General features: G+C 37.8%; 1 pseudogene; it reads right to left on the reverse strand.

Annotated features, from left to right (window-relative positions):
- Nucleotides 1-1300: 1300 nt before the first annotated feature.
- LOC116744752 lies at nucleotides 1301-21266 on the reverse strand (annotated as a pseudogene).
- Nucleotides 21267-23976: the final 2710 nt, after the last annotated feature.

A 23976-nucleotide genomic window follows, 5' to 3' on the forward strand; every position in this document is an offset into this window, starting at 1 on the left:
AAAGATCATAAAAAGGCCATTAAAAGTTTGACTTCCAACTGCTATAGCATGAGTAAAAGAGCTGGGCAGTAATGATGACAGCATGTTCTTGTTTCACTGCCTGGGTGAAGATTTTAATTCAAGATTGAAATTGGTACTGTATCTTAGACCTAAAATACTGGATGATGAAATCTATTTTGTCTGATATTAATATAGCCACTCCTACTTCCTTTAAATTTATGTTAGTACAGAATATCTTTTTCATTCTTTTTACTTGTTTTTCTTAATTTGCAGCAGCATAGAGTTTGGTGCTATCCCTTTTTTCTCCTAATCTAATTATCTCTGCTTTTTAGTTGTGTTTTTAAAGACCATTTACATTTAATATGGTTATTGGTATAATTGTATTGAACTGACCATCTTGCTTTTGTTTTCTGTATGTCCCTTCTGTTCTATGTTCCCTTTATACTCCTTTTCTTTCTCAGTCTTTCAGATTAATATTTTTATGATTCCATATTGTCTTCTTTGTCTTATTAATTATAACTTATTTTACTGGTTGCTTTGGTGTTTATATTATACATCTTTGACATATCATAGTCAATCTTTGCTATTGTACACTTAGAGTATAAGAGACTGGCAATAGTATACTTTCATTTCTCTTCTCTCTCCTGGCCTTTAAACTATTGTCATACATTTCATTTTTATGTATGTTGAAATCCCTGCAATACCTTGTTATTATTTTTGCTTTAAACAGTTAGTTATCTTTTAAAGAGATAAATTAAAGTTTTTTTTAAAAAGTCTTTATATTTACATTTCTAGATTCTATTTCCAGTGCTCTTCCTTCTTTTGTGTACCTCCAGCTTTTCATCTGGTATAATTTTCATTCTGTTTGAGGCACTTACTTTACTATTTCTTATAGTGCAGGTCTATTGGTGATTATTTCTTTCAGTTTTTTATGTTTGGATAAGGTCTTTGTTTCACCTTCATTTTTCTATCTATTTTCACTGTCTCCCCCTTGCCTCCCCCTCCCTGTCCCCCACTACCCTAGTCAGTACTTTAAAGATGTTGCACTGTTTTCTAGCTTACCTTGCTTCTGATGAGAAACCTGCTGTTTCTCATCCTTTGTACATAATGTGTCTCTTTTTCTGTGCCCCTGACTACTTTTCACATTTTCCTCTTTATCACCAATTTTAAGCAATTTGCTTATGATGTGTTTTAGTTTTCTTCATTTTTCATAATTATGGTTGGGGTTCACTCAGCTTCTTGGGATTTTCCCCACAAGGAGTTTATTTTGGCTGACCTAGGGATGGGGAGGGCCCTGTATCTAAAAGAAGGTGTTGGGCCTCTTGTTGGTGAAGCATGATTGAAGCTGGTGATGTAGGACTCAGTGGAGCAGCAGAAACTTGATCTTGGAGTTGTGGAACTGCTTGACTATTGGCAGGTGGCACCTGCTGGCTGTGATTTGCTTCACCATCATGATCTGGATTGAGTGGGCCCAGGTGCTGTGCTGGCCACCTGTGTCATGATAGCATTGAGTGGCAGTGCCTGTGATGGTCAGGTCCCGGTACACCTGGTACACGTGGGCGCTCTGTCAGAGTTGTGATGCAACCAGATGCTGAAGTTCTTCACCTGCAGGAGGATTTCTTGAACACCTGCCCACAGTAGATAATTTCCCCTGAAGACTTCATCTTCTTCAGTTGAGACACAAAGTATCAGCACAGCATGATTAGGTACAGAGATTTTTATGTGGTAGAGGGGTGGTGAGTGGCATTTGGGAGTGGGCGGGAGGTCCCCCCGCCCACCACCACCTTATGCTCTTGTAGTGTGCATGAAGCCTTCGTGACACTCTCCAGGCCGGCCACCAGTTCACTGCTGCTTTGTTCATTTTTTCCTTGTGGGTTTTTTTTTCCTTGGTCCTATCTGTTTCATTTTGGATGGTTTGTTGCTATGCCTTGTAATTTATTAATCTTTGCTTCCACTTTGTCTAATCTCCTGTTAATACCATACACCATATTTGCATCTCATGCATTATAGTTTTCATCTCTAGAAGTTCAATACGTGTCTCTTTTAACACCTTCCAGGTCTCCATTTAACGTGTTCAGTCTTTCCCCTGATTATTGTCAGTTTTTGACTTTTATAGTTTGAAGCTATTTTGTGTTAGGAGCATACAAGTTAATACTTTGTGCATGCATATGCACATATGTATGTCCAAGTATGTATGTTTGTGTGTATACATACACATGCATGTATATCTATATACACACATATGTGTGTATATATATATATATATATATATATATATATATATATATAAATAAAATCTGCGGAATTTTCCTTTTAAAGCTTTTTGCTTTAATTTGTACTTTGATACTAAAATTACAAAAAATCACTAAAATTACTATTTTCTTCTGGTTAGTATTAGCTTGGCCAATCTTTTCCTGTATTCTTTTTTTTTTTTTTTTTTTGCGGTATGTGAGCCTCTCACTGCTGGGGCCTCTCCCGTTGCAGAGCACAGGCTCCGGACGCGCAGGCTCAGCGGCCATGGCTCACGGGCCCAGCCGCTCCGCGGCATGCGGGATCTTCCCGGACCGGGGCATGAACCCGTGTCCCCCGCATCGGCAGGTGGACTCTCAACCACTGCGCCACCAGGGAAGCCCTTTTCCTGTATTCTTATTTTCAATCTTTCAAGGTCTGTTTTTTAGGTATATCTCTTGTAAGCACTATAGAAATGAAATTAATTTTGTTTATTCTTGTTATCAGTCTTTGAATTAGAAGTATTCATCTGTTTATGGAATTTTACTCTCAGTCATCACAAGGAATCAGACAGAGAGTTATAAAAATAGCTAAAGTGGGAGAAGCATAGATGTTAAGAACTCTTACAATAGTCTTGGTCATAGGTCCCAATTTTAATGGTTTCTGACTTTCTTTCTTGAATAGAGGCTGGAATTCAAGCGACTCCCATCAAATTATCTTTATTCTTGGCATATAGACCTGAAGATGCTAGTGGAGAAAAATTATCTTACTTTCCTAAGGTTTTCATGCTTTCTCAGCCTCCTGTCTCATATGAGAATGGATCTTTTAAAGCGTTATGAACAGTATTATTTTGTATTTGAAAGTTAATTTTAAACAATGTCAGTATGTAAAAAAACTATTTCTTAGTGTATAGATTTTCTAATTGTCTCCATTTTCTTTAGTTTATGAAGTTGCTTCTTTTGGTCATTCCTTTTTAGTTGGCATACACTAAGTTTACTTGATCAGTGTTGGGGTGAATTTTTTATTCTAATAGACTATATACTGTTCAGGGTCATTTATAATGAATACAAGGTAACATGCCTATTATATAAAGATAAAATAATTGTTTTTGTGAAATGAATTGGAAGATGTGACATAATTAGACAGTGGGCATTTGTATTCTATTATCGCTTTAGAGCTGCAAAAAAATGGAGGTAGTTTATTTCATCTTGGTAATGCTCCTTCTTTCTGGTCCAACAATTTATCAGAAATGTTAATCCAGCAAGCCGTAAGTGGGGCGGGGGAGGGGAGGGGGAGAGAGGAGATTTAAAATTAGCCTGGAAATATTGCACAACTCATTAAAAATGTAATCATGCATAAAATGAGATCAATGAAAACTTATCTAAAAGTGCAAGGAAAAGGCATTTTCTAGTATGATACTGGATTTAATAGACTGGATTTTAATTTAGTCAGTTTGCTACAAAAAAATCCCTCCAGGCTAAATAAAACAGTTTTCCCTCCCAGTTATTGTACAGACAGCTAATTTTCAGACCCTTTCCTTCTGATATTCAGTCTTATCTCTTGCTGGGTACGGGTTTCACTATATTGCAGAATTTGTTTTCTTTACATTTTCCATTACTGCTTTCATTTGCATGATAAATGATTAGAAGTAGAAACAGGAAAAGAAGCTATGCAGACATTTCTTTATTAATTTTGTTTAAATTAGAATAACTTTTTTATTCATCCTCCTCCCTCCCCATTTAACAACCAGTGTATCTGAATTATTTTAATATTTTATTGTAGAGCTAGAGAAATGGGTTGCAGTTTTTTTCTTGCACTTTCTTCATGTAACATTTTATTTCATTCTTATGTTTGTAGTTTACATTTTGGTTCCTGTCTTGTGCAGTTAGTGATATTGATGACTTTTTCTCTTAAAAGATACCCTGTGTTTAAGGCTGAGTCTAAGGTACAGGTGTTTAAAATGCGTTGACACTGATGAAACTGAGTGCTTTGAAGATTTATTTTGCAGACAATATCATCACAATTCTTAAGCAATAAATAGGGTTTGTAAAATTGGGCTTTATTTATGTCTTCTGCCCCTTCTATCTTAGCTGCTTTTCTAGTCTGATAATTTAGAATGTGAAATGATGTAATTAAGTAAACCCATTAATGAAAACTTTCTGATGTTTTCCTTTCCCCCCAAGTTGTAAATGAAAAGAAGCTAGCTTTATTAATAAGAACTTCTCTGGGCAAAATTTGCCTGAGCAAAAATTAGTATGTAAGCTGAATGAATGGTTCCAGCAAAATTTGTCTGTAACAGAAGAATTTTATGATTATTTTATGATAATTCACATAGCTAACTTTTCTTTTTCTATTACACAGATTTTATGTAAATACTTTCCTGTTCAAAAAAATTCAAACATTACTGTTTGTTTATTCTTCCTATCCTTCTCTCTTACCTAAAACTAACACACTAGTCCTCAGCTATTCTTCCTGACATTTTTCTCTGTAAAGTAGACCTATACCTGTAGAAATACATTAGTTTTAATTTTTGTTAAATTATTCTAACATGAATTGTGTTACAATATTTTAATTTTTCTGCATTAAAAATTTTACTTAACATTATATATTGGAAAATTTTCCATTTCAATACGTATAACTATATTCTGTTGAAGTATTGAGTAGTATTCTATAACATGGAGCTAGGAAGATCTGGAAAGAACCTAAGTATCCATCTTTAAGGGAGTGTTAACTGCGACAAACAACGATGCAATAAAAACCTTTGTGCATACCTCTGTGCACAGTGGAAATGTTTTCTGGGGGAAGATGCCAAGAAGTAGGAGAGCAGGGTCATGGAACGCCCCTAAATTTTCCTCTGAGTGCTGTTTACCTAAATCCTATGCGTTTAACAATTGTCTCATTGTCGTTCATTTCTAAGTAGTTTTTGAGTTATATATTGATTTTTCTCTTAAACATGAGTTACTGTCTAGGCGAAAGTTTCTGTGTCCATGTAGATTTTTTGGGCTATCTTCTTGATGATGAATCTAAGTTTATTTCATTGTGATCATTCAGTATAGCTTTGTATGATTTCTGCTTTACAGGAGTCAATGAGATTTTTCTTCATGACCTAATATGTGGTCAGTATTCTTTTGTGAGTGTCCCTGACTGAGGAGAATGTTCTTTGTTGTGTTCAATGTTCTACTTTATACCTATTAGGTCAAACTCATTAATTATATTATTCAAATACTCAGTGTTCTTACTTTTTGTTTATCTGTTTTATATGCTGGTTCCTGAAAGCTGTGTTGTTAGAAATGCCCAAAAGTTCATGTGTTACATTTTCTTGGCAAATACCTCTTTTTGTCCTTTTAGTGCATTTGTCTAAAATGGTTTCCTTTTTTCTGATACTGAGAATTGCTTAGTGTATCTTATACTTTTATCTTCACTCTTTCTGTATTGTCTTATTTTAGATACGTCTTTTAAATATAGTTTGTGGGTTTTCTACTGGAATATTTAAGTTCCTTTTCTTAATAGACAGCGATCCTTCACCCAGATTATAATTACCAGTGTTTTGGACTTATTTATGTTTTCTATTTGTTTTTCTACAATACAGTGCCTTATTTGTTTCTCCCTCTTTCTGCCTATCTTTGGTTGATCAGATTATTCTATTCCATTTTTTTCACTCCGCTTGTGGTTTGTAAGTTATATGTTCCACTTCTTTTTTTCTAGTCATTACACTTAAAATTTTAACATAGATAGTGATTGTATATCTTTCTGCCATTGTATGGGCTATCCCTACCCTGTCTCTAAATAATGTGAAAACCTTGATGTAGTTTTGCTTTTGTCACTTTCCACTTTCTCCAACGCTTCTCAAGTCTTGAGTTCCAAACTGTTAACATTTTTTGTTTGTTTGAAATCAACGTTTATTTAAATTTAATTAGTTTTGCTGGTTCTTTTGTTCACCCTTGCTTTTTATATCCAGTCTCTCTCTGATATTTTTTTTTTCTGGAGTACATTTTTGAGATATTCTTGTTAGAGTGAGTTTGTGTATGGTAAATAGAATCCTTGCATGTTTGAAAGTATCGTTATTTTGAAAAATAATTATACCTTCAGTAGACTTTTAGGTTCAAGTCTCGGCCAGCGTCTGGCATATGGTAGGCACTCTGCATGTTTTTTATGTGGAGAGCCTGCATAGAACTATATTAGAGGAAGACGGGGTTCTTAACCCAAATGGTCCTGGGTACCCAGCTATATTGATTCTTGATTAGTCTTCTCTGGAACAGTCTGTCTAAGGACAGATGAAGTGGAACCCCTAGAGCTACTCTCAAATCAAGGGATCTTTTGTGGCACACATATAGGCAGTGCTCATAATGGAAGGAGAACTTTTCTGGAGTCTTTTAGGATTTCTTTCTTATCTTTGACATTCTGAAAATTTCCCACAGTTATGTGTGTGTGTATTGATTATCACCCTCACCCATTCCTCTCTGTTCTTCTTTTACTCCTATTAGCAAATGTAGAATTTTTAGAATTTAGTTTTAATTTTTTAAAAATGTTATTGCAGTATAGTTGATTTATAATATCATGTTAGTTTCAGGTGTACAGCACAGGGATTTAGAATTTGTGAATCTATCCTTCAAATCTCTTTTTTTTTCCTTCCTGAACTTATATAGCTTTTGTGCTGTGTTTTGAGACAACTCTTTGGTTATATTTTCCAGTTGACTATTTTAGTTTACAGCTTTGTCAGCTTTTCTTTTTAGATCATGTATTGAGGTTTTAATTTCAATGATTTTTAAAAAGACTTTATTTTTTAAAAGAGCAGTTTTAGGTTCATAGCAAAATTGAGAGATGGGTATAGAGGTTCCTCATATATCCCCTACTGCCCCCCAACCCCCGCCCTGCCACTGCCCCAGCCCTCTGCCCCCAGCCCCATGCATAACCTCTCCATTATCAACATCACTCACCAGAATGGTACCTTTGTTACAACTGATGAACCTACATTGACATATCATAATCACTCAAAGTTAATAGTTTACCTTAGGGTTCATTCTTGGTGTTGTACATTCTGTGGGACTGGGCAAATGTAAAATGACATGTGTCCATCATTATAGTATCATACTATATTTTCACTGCCCTAAAAATCCTCTGTGTTCCACCTACCCACCCCCTCACTCTTTACCTCTGGCAACCACTAATCTTTTTGTTATCACCATAGTTTTGTCTCTTCTAGAATGTCAGTCATATAATTGGAATCATAGAGTACATTTCCTTTTCAGATTGGCTTCTTTTGTTTAGTACTATGAATTTAAGATTTCCCCCCGTCTTTTTGTGGCTTGATAGCTCATTTCTTTCTAGCACTGAATATTTCTTTGTCTGGATATACCACAGTTTATCTGTTAACCTACTGAAGGTCATCTTGCTTGCTTCCTAGTTTTGGCAGTTATGAATAAAGCTGCTCTAAACATCTGTGAGCAGATTTTTCTGTGGACGTGTTTTCAGCTCCTTTGGGTAAATAACAAGGAGTGTGATTGCTGGATTATATGGTGACAATATGCTTAGTTTTGTAAGAAACAGCCAAATTATCTTACAAATTGGCTGTACCATTTTGCATTCCCATCAGCAATGAATGAGAATTCTTGTTACTCCACATCCTTGTTAACATTTGGTGTTGTCAGTGTTCTGGATTTTGGCCATACTAAGAGGCATGTAGTGGTATCTTGTTGTTTTAATTTGCATTTCCCTGATGATGTACAATGTGGAGTATCTTTTCATATGCTTATTTTCCATCTGTATTTTTTCTTTGGTGAGGTGTCTGTTAAGGTTTTCTGTCTATTTTTAAACTGGGTTGTTTTCTTCTTGTTAACTTTTAAGAGTTTTTATATTTTGAATAACAGTGCTTTTTCAGTGTCTCTTTTCCAAGTATTTTCTCCCAGTCCGTGGCTTGTTTTCTCATTTTATTGATATTGTCTTTGGCAGAGCAGAAGTTTTTAACTTTAATGAAGTCCAGCTTATTAATTAGTTTTTTCATGGATCTTATCTTTGTTCTATCTGAAAAGTCATTGCCATACTTAAAGTCATCTAGGTTTTCTCCTACTTTATCTTCTAGTAGTTTTATAATTTTACATTTTACTTTTAGGTCTATGATCCATTTTGAGTTAGTTTCTGTGGAGGGTATAAGGTCTGTGTCTAATTCATTTTTTTGCATGTGGATGTCCACTTGTTCCAGCACCATTCGTTGAAGAGATTATCTTTGCTCCGCCATTGTATTGCCTTTGCTCCTTGGTCAAAGATCAGTTGACTATATTTGTGTGGATTTTGGGTGGCTCTATATTCTATTCTCTTGATCTATTTGTCTCGGTGACAATTGTTCTGTCTACTGTATCTCTAATTTGTTTTTTCTCATAGATGCCTACTCTTTTTTTTATGGATGCAATGTTTTATCATTTATATATGTTATATATATTTACTGTTGACATATTTATTTATAACTACATATATATTTATAATAGCTTTATTGAGATATAATTCACATACCAAAAAATCCACCCTTTTAAAATGTACAATTTAGTAATTTTCAGTATATTTACCAAGCTGTGCAACCATTATCACTATCTAGTTGCAGGACCTTTTCATTACTTAAAAGGTAAACCTATACCCATTGTCAGTGATTCCTCATTTTACCCTCCTCACAGCTTCTCACAATCTCTACTCTACTTTCTGTCTCTACAGATTTGACTACTGGGGACCATAAATGGGATCATAGAATATGTGGCCTTTGTGGCTGGCTTCTTTCACTTGGCATAACATTATCAAGGCTCATCCGTGTTGTAGCATGTATCAGAACTTTTTATTATTCCTTTTTATTGATGAATAGTATTCTATTGCACGGATATACCACATTTTGTTTATCCATTAATCAGTTGATGGACATGGGGTGATTATGGATAATGTTGCTATGAACATTTGTGTATAAGTGTTTGTGTGAACATATGTTTTCAGTTCTCTTGCATATACCTCGGAGTGGAATTGCAAGATCACATGATACCTTTATGTTTAACATCTTGAGAAACTGCCAAACTGTTTTACAGAGCACCCGCACAACTTTGCTATCCCACCAGCAATCAATTTAAGAGGGTTTCAGTTTCTCCATGTGTTCATTCTTCCTCTATTGGATACTTCTCTTTTGTGGTGTTGGTTTTCCTAAAATGTTTAGTGATTCTTGGTTGTGTGTTCTTCTTTATATTGGAGATTCCCTGGTGGTTGTTTTATACAATTAAGTTTTGAGTGGTTTATTATTCAGCAATAGATGACCACAGCATTTACATGCTCTTAAATCACAATTAACCAGAATGCTCAGAAAATGGAAATGGATCTTCCTAATTAACAAAACAAAAACAACCACTGCAAAACCAAAACCCCCAAAAAACCTCCGAAATAACCACCACCACCACCAACCCCCAAGCCATCACCAAACCCACTTTGCTTAAATTCTTATGGTTAAGATTCTTTAAAAAAACTTTTACAAAAATACATGAACTTATGTTCTTGGTTTAGAAAGTGCATAACGTAATATAATACTGGATTCTTGGGGATTTCGAACATTACTTTTAGATCTATGTGTATAGGTGGTGCAGGCTTTTGAGATTTTAAATTTTTTTTAAAGTTGCCATGCTGAATGTGCTGTGTGATCTCCCAGCAGTTCCTTGAGCATTTTGAGTCCCTCCTATGTCTGAGCATCCTTCATGCTGATCTCTTTGCCTACAATAGTCCTGGCCACTTTTCATGTCTTAATTCCAGGGGCCCTCCTTTGATATAGAACAAGAGTCAGTGCTAAGAGTTCAGGGGACAGGTCTAGGCTTCAGCGAAAGGGGCTATGGAGAACGATTTATGGAGTCTGGGACTGAAATAGGCATTCTGGAGACAAGGCATTGCTCAGTGTGGAACATGGCTGTGCAAAGGCAGAAAGCCAATTGAATCACCTGGACAAACATGGCTGAAGATTGTAGACTATGGATATACTTGGGACTGAGAATGACATACCAGCCGAGCGGGCTCAAGATTAGGAAAACAAAGTGAATTACAAACATGAGGTACTGTAGAGCTGGACCTAAGAGATGAATCCTGAATGGGCTATAGCTGACTCACTGGATTTGTCTTCTATAAACATAAGAAGGAAGTGATGCCCTACTAGGCCTGCCGGGGTGACAATGCCCAATCAAAGCTACCAGAAAATTAAAAAAAAAAAAAAAAAAGCTACCAGAAAATAGAAAGGTATGGTAACTTTGCTATTCCTCCAACAGTATTCACAGACTGCTTTTTAGTAATGATATTGAAATCCTCCAATAATTTGAGAATTCCCTTTCCAGGATCAGTGGTACTTCAAGTTTTCATTGCCCTTAGAAATGTGTTCTTTAGCTAATTTATAGATAATAGCTTTCACTGTACTTTAAATGATAGATTATGTGCCTAGACTGTGAGAATATAATAAATGTTTCCTAGGTGTTTCAAAGTTTCATCAAATAGTCACTAAATAATTATAATAGGTGGTAGTCAAAGAGTAATGTGGTTTCTAAATTACATGGGTCCCACTGGTTTTAATAAATGTAGAAGTACTAATTAAATTTTTACTAAGTGATGCATAAGGTTGTATTGTAAAATATTTCGTAAAACTAAGATGATTAGCAAACTGTTAAAAACTAGGCTTTGGTGAACCAACTGGACCCATTGAATTCAACACACTATTTCAAACTTGAGCTGTTCCTACAAATCACCTTTAATGCCCCTCCTTGGTAATAGCCCTCCCTTCAAAATCTTATTGTGCATCTTAATGACATAATTTATACATTTTGAACCATCTTTTCCTGGTAAGCATTACTTCCAATCTTCCCATATAGCAGAAATCTCAGGATTTCATCATTTCAATCTTGTCACACAGCTTTTCCATTTCACATTCTGTAAGGTGGTTCCAAGATGGGTCCTGGAAAATTGGTGTGCAAGTAAACAATTTCCTGCTCCGGAGACCTAAATTTCTATTCTACTCTGAACCACAGGATAGACACAATAGCTCACATTTGTTTCATGGAAGCTTGATCGTATATCTTTTTTTTTTTTCTTTTTGCGGTACGCGGGCCTCTCACTGTTGTTGCGGAGCACAGGCTCCAGACGCACAGGCTCAGCGGTCATGGCTCACGGGCCCAGCCGCTCCGCGGCATGTGGGATCTTCCTGGACCGGGGCACAAACCCGTGTCCCCTGCATCGGCAGGCGGACTCTCAACCAATGTGCCACCAGGGAAGCCCCTGGTGGTTGTCTTTTAATGTCTCATTAGAAATATTCTACAACACATGCTTTCATATGGCTCAACTCTCAGAATCTGAGTGCCTCAGGTCTCGAATATAGGAAAAATAGGAATCACACCTTTCAATATTGCTTATGACCATCAGCATTCGACCTAAGAGTTGGCAAAGTGCTTTAGAATTTTTTGAGAACAGGCTTTTCATAATAAATGTGTGGTGTCATTATTGTCATCTCTTGATCTATTTAATGTTACTGTGAACATCAGTGCAGATTATGTCCACTGCTTTCCCCATCTGTTCTTTACATTATCTCCTTGAACATTCCTCTGAGTGGGCTACACAGGATTTGCCTTCATGGCACTGTGTACTGATTTACATTTCTCTATCAGTCCGTCTTTCTCCAGATGGATTGTGATCTCACCGCTTGTTAAGATCTCCAGATACAGGTTGCTTTTACAGTTAGATTTACTACTAATTACTAAAGTGTAACGTTCTTGTTTCCTAGGAGAATGGAAAAACAAATTTTGCCAAATCATGCAATTATGTAAAGGCAAAGCATACATGGTCTAGTGGGGGAAGGCTTTTTTTGTTCATACATGGGACAGTGTATTTATATGTATACATAATTTGGATACCTGTTAGAAAATTGTATTTAATCTTAAGTATTTTTCTACATTATATCTATTTTTCAGTGGAGTCCCATATATGTTGTATCACAAAGATGACATGCTGGTGACCTACTAAAAATGAAAATGAAGGATGGGGAGAGGGACAGAAGAACCTGTTTTTTAAAAAACATATTGCTGAAGTTTTCTTCTGCTGCAGAGATAGGAATATAGATACTCCTATGTAGTTGCTTCTAGAGTAATTCTATAAACACATTTCTTTTTAGTTGAAAAGGATTCACACTGGCTCTCTAAGAGTTTAAGTGTGTGTCTGTTCTACAGACACAGTAGTTTTTCATGGAATTTTTGTGATTGAAGAATGTTATATTAACACTGTAGTATAAAATGGGATATTAGACTTTTTTTGCTTGCAAGCAACAGAAAACACAACTTAAACTCCCTTAAGCAAAACAAAGGAGTATATTGGTTCAACTACCTGAAAAGTACAATAGGCTTCAGACACAGTTGGATCCAGGAGTTCAAATTGGGTCATCAAGACTTCAAAAACTCTCTCTGCCTCTTTACTCTGCTTTCCTGTGTTGGTCTATTCTTAGCACCTGTGTTGGCAGGATGGTGCCCAAAGGCTCCAGGCTGACCTGTCTTTCCCATTGAATCTTTTCTTTTTTGTTAGAAATCTCTAAGGCAGAGAACTTTACTTCCCTGAGATAGTTTGTGCTTCTTAGAAACAAATTTTGTGTTTGTTGCTACTTGATTTTGAATAGAAGACGGTTAGCCGAGTATGGAGAGAGAAAGTACAGACATTTACAAATTGAGTTACTGAGAGCTGTACTTAAAGTTGGTCTATGAATGCAGTTTCCTCATAATGGTGTCTCAGTACACAAACACTGTTGAGGTTGACTCTTGTGGATGTGAAGGTAGATAATGATTTGGTGATAAGGAAATAAAAGAGAACACCATCAGTTAGTACTGACCCCTGTTATTGTCCTCTCCCCACCAGCAGGGGCAGATTGGTTTGCTTTCCTTGGTGTTCAGAGGGTGTAGGCAAGAATCTGACTTCTTGATGGAAGGAAGCATTTCTTCCTTTTTTTTTAAATTAAAATTAAAAAAAACTATAGTTGATTTACAGTATTGTATTAGTTTCTATTTTTAGTTTTTTAAGGAACCTCTATACTGTTCTCCATAGTGGCTGCACCAATTTACATTCCCACCAACAGTGTAGGAGAGTTCCCTTTTCTCCACACCCTCTCCAGCATTTGTTATTTGTACACTTTTTGATGATGGCCATTCTGACCCTTGTGAGGTGATACCTCATTGTACTTTTGATTTGCATTTCTCTAATAATTAGAGATGTTGAGCATTTTTTTCGTGTGCCTGTATGTCTTCTTTGGTGAAATGTCTATTTAGGTCTTCTGCCCATTTTTTAATTGGGTTGTTTGTTTTTTTTTTTTTTTTTTTGCGGCACGCGGGGCCCTCACTGCCGCGGTCCCTCCCGCCGCGGAGCACAGGCTCCGGACGCCAGCGGCCATGGCTCACGGGCCCAGCCGCTCCTGCGGCATGCGGGATCCTCCCGCACCGGGGCACGAACCCGGGTCCCCCGCACCAGCAGGCGGACCCCCAACCACCGCGCCACCAGGGAAGCCCAAGGTTGTTTGTTTTTTGATATTGAGCTGTATGAGCTGTTTGTATAGTTTGGAAATTAAGTCCTTGTTGGTTGTATTGTTTGCAATTCGTGCCAATATAATAGAATCATGGAATCACAGAATGTTAGAGGTGAGAGGGATTTTGAGATCATCTGGTCATATAAGAAAAGAATGAAGAAAATGTTGTTTAGGGGTGATGTGACTTGGGCAGGGGAGTTTTTGGTCAGTGTCAGTGGTAGATGGTAAAATGGGGAAAGTATGATGTTTGGAGGCAGACCAATGTATAGTTTCTATTCCTTTACTAAGTGTGCAGGTTTGAGCCAGTTACTTTAAGTGCTTCTGATATTAAATTGTTTAGTGATAATATAGGTAAAGAACTTACTAGAGTGCTTGGCACTTAATGTGTGCTCAGTAATCACTAATGGGCTTGCTCATGCAGGGAACATATGCCTTCCTTTAGCTTATTCCTATCTTTTTTTTTTTTTTTAATATTTATTTATTTGGCTGTGGTGTGCAGGCTTTTTAGTTGCAGTGTACAGGCTCTTAGTTGCAGCATGTGGGATCTAGTTTCCTGACCAGGGATCGAACCCAGGCCCCCAGCACTGGGAGTGTGGAGTCTTAACTGCTGGACTACCAGAGAAGTCCTTATTTCATCCCTATCTTTTTTTTTTTTTTTAGCTTGCATAGCATATTTATTTTTATTTTATTTTTTTAACATCTTTATTGGGGTATAATTGCTTTACAATGGTGTGTTAGTTTCTGCTTTATAACATAGTGAATCAGTTATACATATACATATGTTCCCATATCTCTTCCCTCTTGCGTCTACCTCCCTATCCCACCCCTCCAGGCGGTCACAAAGCACCGAGCCGATATCCCTGTGCCATGCGGCTGCTTCCCACTAGCTATACCTTACGTTTGTTAGTGTATATATGTCCATGCCTCTCTCTTGCCCTGTTTCATGCCTATCTTACAGTGCCCTTGTGAGCCTTCACTTTATTAAACCTAGCACAATGTCATCATGAGTGCCAATAATCCACTCATTTTTTGTTGCTGTTGTTACTGTTGATTTGATTTCTTTGAAACTAGTCCTTCTCCATGAAGAAGAAGGGCAGGCCTGAGTTCATATTTACTTGGTAAAATTAGGTGCTTTGGGTATTAAACAAACCTGTCTCCATGAACATTTCACATTACAACATGGAAGTCAATACAAATAAAAATACGGATGAATATTGCCACATGTAACATAGGGAGATTCTAGACCTTGATCAGGCCCTTGCCTACCTTTCTACCACCCGTCTACTACTTCTGTCGCCCTTATTACCAGGTTCTTGTTAAGCTGGCCTTCAGGACATTCCTCCAAAAGGTCAGATTGCTTCCTGCTCTATAACCTTGGCAATGGCTCTTACCTCCACCTGGAATGTTCTTTCCCTATTGTGTTTGGCTCCTTCTTGTCTTTCAGATTTTTTGCATCCTTTGCTGATCAGCCAATCTGAAATGTCCCTTGTCCTCTGTCACATCAACTGGTTACATTTTCATTATAGCACTTGTTATTTATTTGTTTGTTCATTTATTGTGTATTGTCTGTTTTCTCCCATTGGACTAAGTTTACATAGTTAATTCTGTTATGAAGATAACTACATATTTACTTTGCAGTTATCACATAGTTACTATGTAGCTATTTCTCATTCCCCATTACATAATGTCTAAAGCAGTGCCCAGTACACAGGCAGTCCCTCAAATATTTGTTGGATGAAGGAGGAAGTGAATTTGAACAACCCATATAGGTAGCGCTCTGCCTTGTGGAAAGAGGTCCAGGCCAGTATTCTAAGCTACTTTTACTCTGGACTATGTGATCTTGGGACAGAATTCCACCTTTTGGATCTTGATTGCTTTTCTAATAAAATAAGTTTAACTAGATCACATAAGGTTTATTTATTCTCTTCCAAACTGTGATTCGATGTCTGTTTTCTTCCATGCTGGACAATTGGTAGGGTTCAGGACATGATACCCCCAAATATGGTACCGTGGCATATTGAATATTTTAAGTTGAAGAAATTTGAGAAACAGCAGGTACAGGAAAATCTTTCTGACCTTCCCCTTCTTTGCTGAAGCAAGTCATAAGACCCTCATGTGAGAGGTACCCGTCCTGTACCCAGAGGGAATGAGCATCTTTATCTCTGAAGATGGAGGAATGCTGAGAGGAGTACCAATGAACAGGCCCTGTTAAATTTTCCCCAGTTATTACCTTTAGCCTGTACCCTTTTAACCTATCACATTCCCCCCCGACTTTCCACTTTTCATCACACCTAGTATCAAAACACTCAGCCTTAAGCTCTTCTTCAGGTCTTCATTTCCTTATGAAGGCTCCAGTATAACTCAAAACTTATATTAAATAAATTTTTATGTCTTTATTCTAAGTTTTTTCATTAGTTTAGTTTTCAGGTCCAGCCAGGGATCTTAAGAGAGTCGAGGAAGAGTTTTTCTTTCCCTATACAATCTCATAAGAATTTACCTTATAGGTAGGTAAAGGTGCTCTTTTAGATGGTGTCTGTGTATCAAAGGATAAACTAAATACCAGGCAGTAGCTGATGGTTCTGGAGAACCAGATGATAGGTGAAAAATAGGCATTACCTAAGAAAAAAAGGATAGTTTTATATGGGGTTAAGTATTGCACTACTGGTGGAAGATAGACTCATAAATTCTAAGGAATCTTTCTGATAATTCGAAAAAAGGTTATAGCAATCAAAACATAAATACCCATCCAAATGATTCCTTTCTATGTAATTTTAGGAAGAGTTGTAGAAAATTAATGTTTAGGCCTTTTCTTCTATGATTTCCTTTATGAACAAATGCTAACAATTGGCAGAATTCTTTTCCTTTCGCCACACTATTTGCCTTTCAGAATAGAGAGTGGTATTTCAGTACTCTGTATTAGTTTCCTATTGATGCTTTACTAAATTACACCAAATTTGGGAGTTTAAAATAACACAGATTTAATATCTTACAGTTCTGCAAGTCAGAAGTCTGAAATGGGTCTCATTGGTCTGAGATCAAGGTGTCAATGGGCTACATTTCTTCTGCAAACTCTGATGGAGAATTTCTTTTCTTGCCTTTTCCATCTTCTAAAGGCAGCCCACATTCCTTGGTTCATGGCCCCTTCCTCCATCTTCAAAGCTAGCAATGGCCAGTTAAGTCTTTTTCATATCATATCACAATGGGACTCACTCTTCTGCCTCCATCTTCTACCTTTAAAAACCCTTGTGATTAAAAACGCTGGATTATAATCCAGGATAATTTCTCTGTTTTAAGGTCAGTTGATTAACAGCCTTAATTCCATCTGCAGCCTTAATTCCCCTTTGCCAGGTAATATATTCACAAGTTCTGAGAAATAGGACATGGACATCTTTGGCGGGGCTGGGGGGGATGTTATTCTGCCTACCACATACTACTTAAGAGAAAAAGAACAATCCCCAAGAAAAACAAGTTCCAAGGCATCTGCTAAAATGAAAGCAATGTATGTGTTAATATGTGAAGATAAACCCATTCTTTTTTCAGTTGTTTAGGAAAAAAGGTGACAACATTTACCTTTTGGTTTATTGAAGAACAGTTACGATGTAGGGCCAGGAATGTCCCCAATAGTAGGCTAAAAATACCAACACCTAGGGGTTTGTAACCCAGATTTCAGAAAGCCATCTGGATCCTGGAACTCTTAATCCACTAGCACCATCTTTTGTGCGTTGAGTTGGTAGAAAGTGTATGGTTCCGTTTACATAGATATGTTGCCCGCAGAAAATGTTCGCTGATGTAGTTTGGTTGAAACCCCCTTGCCCTGCAACTCTGGCTTCAAATGATTTAGGAAATAATCTACAAATGTGACCAACCACACAATAGAAACCTATATTACTCCCCTGTGGAACAGCGAATGTAAATTTCTGCTTTGCTTACCTGGAAGCCAAATATACAGAGGAAAGGAAAGTTAACTTCTGGCCCTGATTCATCACTTTTATTGAAGTTAAATTCTTTTGTTTTAATGCACACTTGATTGAGCAAGTATTTATTGAGGCAGTTATGGTTTGTAGGAGAAAGAGACAGTTGAAGAAAGAACAAATGAATCTAATGTAAATCAAATACTTAGTCCTTTTATAGGAACTACAAAGACTTAAATGTGTGTTCTTAATGGTAATTTTTACAAAACTCCAATAGGAGAATTTGACAGTGATTGTTTCGGTGGGGAGATGGGTTTTTCCTTTCACATGCTAATCACCTACTCCTGGTGATATTTCTCTCCTTGACTGCAGTTGCAGAATTGAATAATTTATGGAATGAATTTTGTTGTAAATTTATTGTGTCACAAGCAGGTTGTAATTTCACTAACAGTTCACTTAAGTTATTAAGTTAAAAAAAATGTGTTTGATAGGATAGTGCATTTGGAGGCCTTTTTTTTTTTTTCCCTCTCAGCAAGTTCACATCTTATATATTTTCAAAACAGAGTACTTGCCTAATTTTTATTCAGAATCTGATATGCGAGAAGGAAGCACACATTAACATAAGTGGAATCGCATTTGCACCCTATTGTTGAATTTTGGAAGTCGTAAACAAATTATTGAAGATTTTATAGAGACAGAAATAGCATGAAACCCACAGTGCTGTGGCGCTGCTGCCATTGTTCCCTGCATAACTGTCCCCAGCTTCCTGATGACAAATGAGGAGATGGTGGTGCAAAGGTGAAGATGTTCCTGGGAGGGGGAAAAAGCCACATTAATCCCTTCGTATTTTGCTTCAACTCTGAGGTTAAAATAATGGTGCATATCACTCCCCCAGATCTTATCCAATCTTAATGGACAACAAAGAGAATAGGAAAAAAAAATCTTTAAAAATCTCTCGCAGGGGTATCTGATTGACCTCCATCTACATTTGCTACATTCTCAGGGCCTCTCTTTTAATGCCCTTTCCACTGTGATAAGAGGCAACATTTGGCCATTGCAGAAACCTCTGCTTATTTCTGCCTCCGATGCTTCAGCATTCAGCAAACATATATTTAAGGTCGCCAGTTATTTACATTGAAATTTTTCTATTGACCCTGCCAGTGTGAATGAATTTCAAACAAGTCATTTCTTTCTTTGTATAGATGATTTCTCTAGGTTCCTTGTGGGGGTTCCTTTTAATTCCTCTAGGAGTTGCCTCTATTCTTGTTAGCACCCAGAGGATTTGCTTTCTGTTTATCCCCCTGTCTCCCGATGTGTGGCCCCCTCTCCCCGCATCCTACCCTGGGTATTCTAACCCTTGCATGGAGGATGCTGGATAATAGCCACCATTCTTGAACAGGAGTACTTTTTAGGCCTTTAGAATAGACATTTTCACCATCTGTTACATAGAATCTAGAAATGTGATGAGAAAACAGGGTTGTAATTAGCTAAAAAATGGGTAAGATTCTCTGTGTCTTAATGCATTTAGAATTGATGAAATAGCCTTTTAAATTTCCATGAAAAGAAATGAAGCTTATACTTTAAAAATATTAATAGGGTTTATTTTTTGGAGCAGTTTGGGTTTATAAAAAATTGAGGGAAAAGTACAGAGTTCCCATATGCTCCTGCCTTCTTTCTCCTGTTAACATCTTGCATTAGTGTTGTTAAAAAACAAAATTTGACTAAGTAAATTATAAAGTCTTCCTGGCTTTATTCAACAATTAGTGAATCAGGCAGCATCCCATCTAGCACACAGAAAGGAGCTCCAAGGAGCTGTACAAAATTAAAGACTTTTATAGACAGAAGGGAGTGGGACAGGAATTTGTACAAGTTTTGCTCTCAATCCGAAAATAGAGCATTCTTATGAAACCTTTCATAAGCCGAAATGGTGTAAAGTAAAAAAAACAATTACCTTAAGACATATCTTGCTAACAGATGCACAAAATAAATCTAGATAAAGCACAGACGCTTGCAGACACATTTCAAAGTTATGGCTTTTTTTTTCTTTCCTTCTGCGGTACGCAGGCCTCTCACTGTTGTAGCCTCTCCCATTGCGGAGCACAGGCTCCGGATGCACAGGCTCAGCGGCCATGGCTCACAGGCCCAGCCACTCCACGGCATGTGGGATCTTCCCAGACTGGGGCATGAACCCATGTCCCCTGCATTGGCAGGCAGACGCTCAACCACTGCGCCACCAGGGAAGCCCAAAGTTATGGCTTCTTGTTGCTGAGATGCTGAGTGTAGTTCCTGGGGAAAGAGCTTGGTGGTGCCACTTTTGCTGCTCTGTTTGCCTGCTGCCTCTATAAAGGCTTGCTGCAAAACAAATGCTGAACCCTGTTTTCATTTTTTGCCTTTTTTTTGTAAAAGTGAAAATCCTCTTCAGATTTCTTATGGTTAACTAAAACAGGTACTAATGTAGATCTTTTGTAAAAGCAAAGTGGCATAAAGCAAACTTTCAAAAAGTGCGGGATACCAGTACTAGCAAAAAGTGGATTGGTTATGGCAAGGTCACTTTCCTTTAGGGGGTGGCAGGCGTCTACTAGGCAGTTTACCTAACTAGTGCTGATCAGGTGATTCCTGACTGACTGGTTTAAGATTCCATTTTTGGGAGAGGCCAAAACTGTAATTATGTCTTGGTTTGGTGCAGTGGGGCTTAGCATAAGTGATTTCATTTTGGGTCTGTTGCCTTGTTTTCAACAGTGTGGTACTTTTATTACAGTTGATGAGCCAATGTTGATATATCATTATTAACTGAAGTCCATTGTTTACATTAGGGTTCACTCTTGGTGTTGTATCTTTTATGGATTTTGACAAACGTATAATACATTATCCACCATTACAGTATCGTATTGAACAGTTTCACTGTCCTGTGTTCCATCTGTCACTATCCTACCCATCCTTACCTGCTCCCTTCAACCGCTGGTGGCAATCTCTGTTCTTTTCACTGTTTCCATAGTTTTGCCTTTTCCAGAATGTCATATAGTTGGAATCATACAGTAAGTAGCCTTTTCAGATAGGCTTCTTTCACTTAGCAATATGCATTTAAGAGTCATCCATGTCTTTTCATGGCTTGATAGCTCCTTTTTAAAAAATAAATTTATTTAATTTTATTTATTTTTGGCTGCGTTGGGTCTTCGTTGCTGTGCATAGGCTTTCTCTAGTTGCGGTGAGTGGGGCCTACTCTTCGTTGCGGTGTGTGGGCCTCTCATTGTGGTAGCTTCTGTTGCGGCACACGGGCTTCAGCAGTTGTAGCTTGCGGCCTGTAGAGTGCAGGCTCAGTAGTTGTGGCGCACGGGCTTAGTTGCTCTGCAGCATGTGGGATCTCCCCAGACCAGGGCTCAAACCCGTGTCCCCTGGCTTGGCAGGCAGATTCTCAACCACTGCACCACCAGGGAAGCCCAGTTCATTTATTTTTAATCGCTGAATAATCAGCTTGTACTTTTTATTGGGTAACATTGCGTAGGAATTCAGATTTTCTCATACGGAAGAAAAGATAAGGAGACTCACCTTTTGCTCTCCTGAGTCCATCCTGGCATCTTGTATTTTCTTTCTACCACTGATGACCTTATAGTTAAGTCATCATTGTAATATATGGCCACAAAATAATGAGACTGATTAAACAGTACGCGTAGGAAAACAGACTCATTCATTTGATCATATATTCCTGTTAGCATTTTCCCTTGGTTTATTATAAATACAATGTCTAGTCTCTTGCTAAGAAAATGAGACTTGTTCTTAATGCTGCAGGTATATACTTGATCTGAAACCAGCTCAGGTAAATTATAATTCTGTGTGTCTATATCTGTCTAATATCAGGCACATATTCAATCCACATACTGGGTATTAGGTACCAATCTGTATATCAGGAAAAGATTGGTGAACAAGATGGAGCTTACAACATTCTACTGTAAACAACAGAGGCAGTAAACAAATAGTTAACATAATTTAGGTCCTAAAAAGTGCTATGATGAAAAACAGGGAAATGTGGTAGAGTGAGAGCATGTGTGTGTGTGTGTGTGTGTGGTGCATTCGTGCAGTGTGTGCATGTACACATCTCTGCGTGTGGTGCATATGTGTAGTGTGTGCATGTGTGTATGTACACTGTGCACATGTGCATGTGTGTGTTAGGAGGCAGGCTGCAGCTGCTTCTGCTAGGGTGTTTAGGGAACACCTCTGAGGAGGTGGCATTTAATTTGATAAACAGCAGGCATCCATGTGAAGATCTGGGGAAGGGCATTTAGACAAAAGGAACAGCAAGAACAATAGCCCTGAGCTGGAGCTGGATGTGTCCCAGGAACTACAAGAAGGCTGATGTGACTGGAACACAGCACCCGATGGGGAAATGGAGATGTAGGAAAGGCACGTAGGGGCCAGATCTTACCTGGCTTTGTGATAAGTTTTTGTTTTAAATGTATTGGGAACAATTAAACTTACCTAAAGAGAGGTCTGGCCCTTGCCTTTGGCTTCTGGCAGCTCCTTGTGATTTTCTGCTTACTTAGAGTGTCTTTGTTTACCCGAGAATCTTGAGCCACACCACATAGTCTAACAGTGTGATTTATGATGGTGATCTGGGGCCATGCAAGAGCAGCTCAACCTCCAAATAAACTGAAGACTAAAGATCAGCCATGTAGGCAATCAATTGTGTCTAGGTGACTGAACCCCAATAAAATCTGTGGATATCAAGTGTTGGGTGAGATTCTCTGGCTGGCAATACTCCAAGAGTACTGTCACACATCAGTGCTGGGAGAAGTTAGTGCTTTACATGACTCCCCTGGAAAGGACAACTGGATGCTTTGTGCATGGAATCTTCCTCGAGTTCCCACATTCCACTTCACCTGGCTGATTTCAGTTTATATCCTTTCACTGTAATAAACCATAACCATGAGTATAACTGCTTTCAGTGAGTTCTATGAGTCCTTCTAGAGAATTATCAAACCTGAAGGTAGTCATGGTGACTCCCAAACTTGCAGTTGGTGTCATAATGTTGGTGATCTTGGAGACCCCTGAACTTTGTAGTTGGTGTCAGAAGTGAGTGATGTGGAGACTCCCTAAGTCCACAGAAGCCATTGGAGTGGGTTGGATTTCTGCTTTAGGAAGATGACATTGACTGCTGTGTTAGGAGGCTACTGCAATAGTCTAGATAAGAGATGATGGAGGCTTAACCTGGATGACAGCAGTGGAGGTGGTGAGAAGTTAGATAAGGCACACATTTTGTCAGTAAAAATGACAATACTTATTGATAATGAACTATCATATTGTTTGTCACAGACAAGTGTCTATGACTAGCAGATAAATCCCACCATTAAATGACAACATTTTAGGCTGCATGATGGAAAGACTTTCTGAGAAATCTAGAAAACCCTTCTTGAATTTTTCAAGCCCTTTGAGCTCATTGTCTCCTTAGGACTATACCTTAAAACATGTTTAATACCATACTAATAGTGTTCAAAACCTTCCAGTATTAATTCTCTTCGTGTGTAATTCAAAGATGTGTAGTTTAGAAAAAATTGGCAACTACGTGTGTTTTATATACCGAGTGTGCATTTGGAAGTAGGTACTTTCTTTAAGATTGTTATGCTATTGTGTCATGCCTTGTGTCTTCAGGGCATTCAAGAATTTCATGAAACTTTCTTTTATTCTTTTGTATTGAGCAAAAATGAGTGCTAACATTGAAGAAATGTGCTCATTGTCTAGCACTGGGTCTGGCACATGAAAGGTACTAGATAAGTATTGGCAGGAGGGAAGAATGAATATAAGTCATTTGAGTCTTGACATCACCCTAATAACAAGCACATGGAGAACTCAGAAGTCTTGCAGTGTTTAGGTTTTGGGGCAAACAGGTGTCCTGACTGCTACAATCTATCCCCTGGGTAAGAATCTAAAATTTGGCTCAATTGAGAAGGATATCATATGAATAACACCCACTCTACTATTAGTCCAAATCCATTGCCTTTTTTGGATGAAAACATTATTTTGCTTACTTACTATACTTTCATTGCATTCCTGCTGGATACCAAACACTAGGCTGGCCCTGGGGATTATAATAACAAAGAAGACATGATCCTTACCCTCAATATTATCATGTTCTCAGTGAGCAAACTTCCTTAGGGGATAAGGAGAGGAGGAGAATGGGATTCATTTTCTGTAGGACAAGACGTTTCCTTGGGTGTTGAGGCCCAGGTGGCATGCCTAGAGGACAAAACTGAAAGCAGGAGGCAAATATCCTGGATTATCTTTTCTCTTTTC

This window comes from Phocoena sinus, chromosome 19 (assembly GCF_008692025.1).
Source record: "Phocoena sinus isolate mPhoSin1 chromosome 19, mPhoSin1.pri, whole genome shotgun sequence".
NCBI lineage: Eukaryota > Metazoa > Chordata > Mammalia > Artiodactyla > Phocoenidae > Phocoena > Phocoena sinus.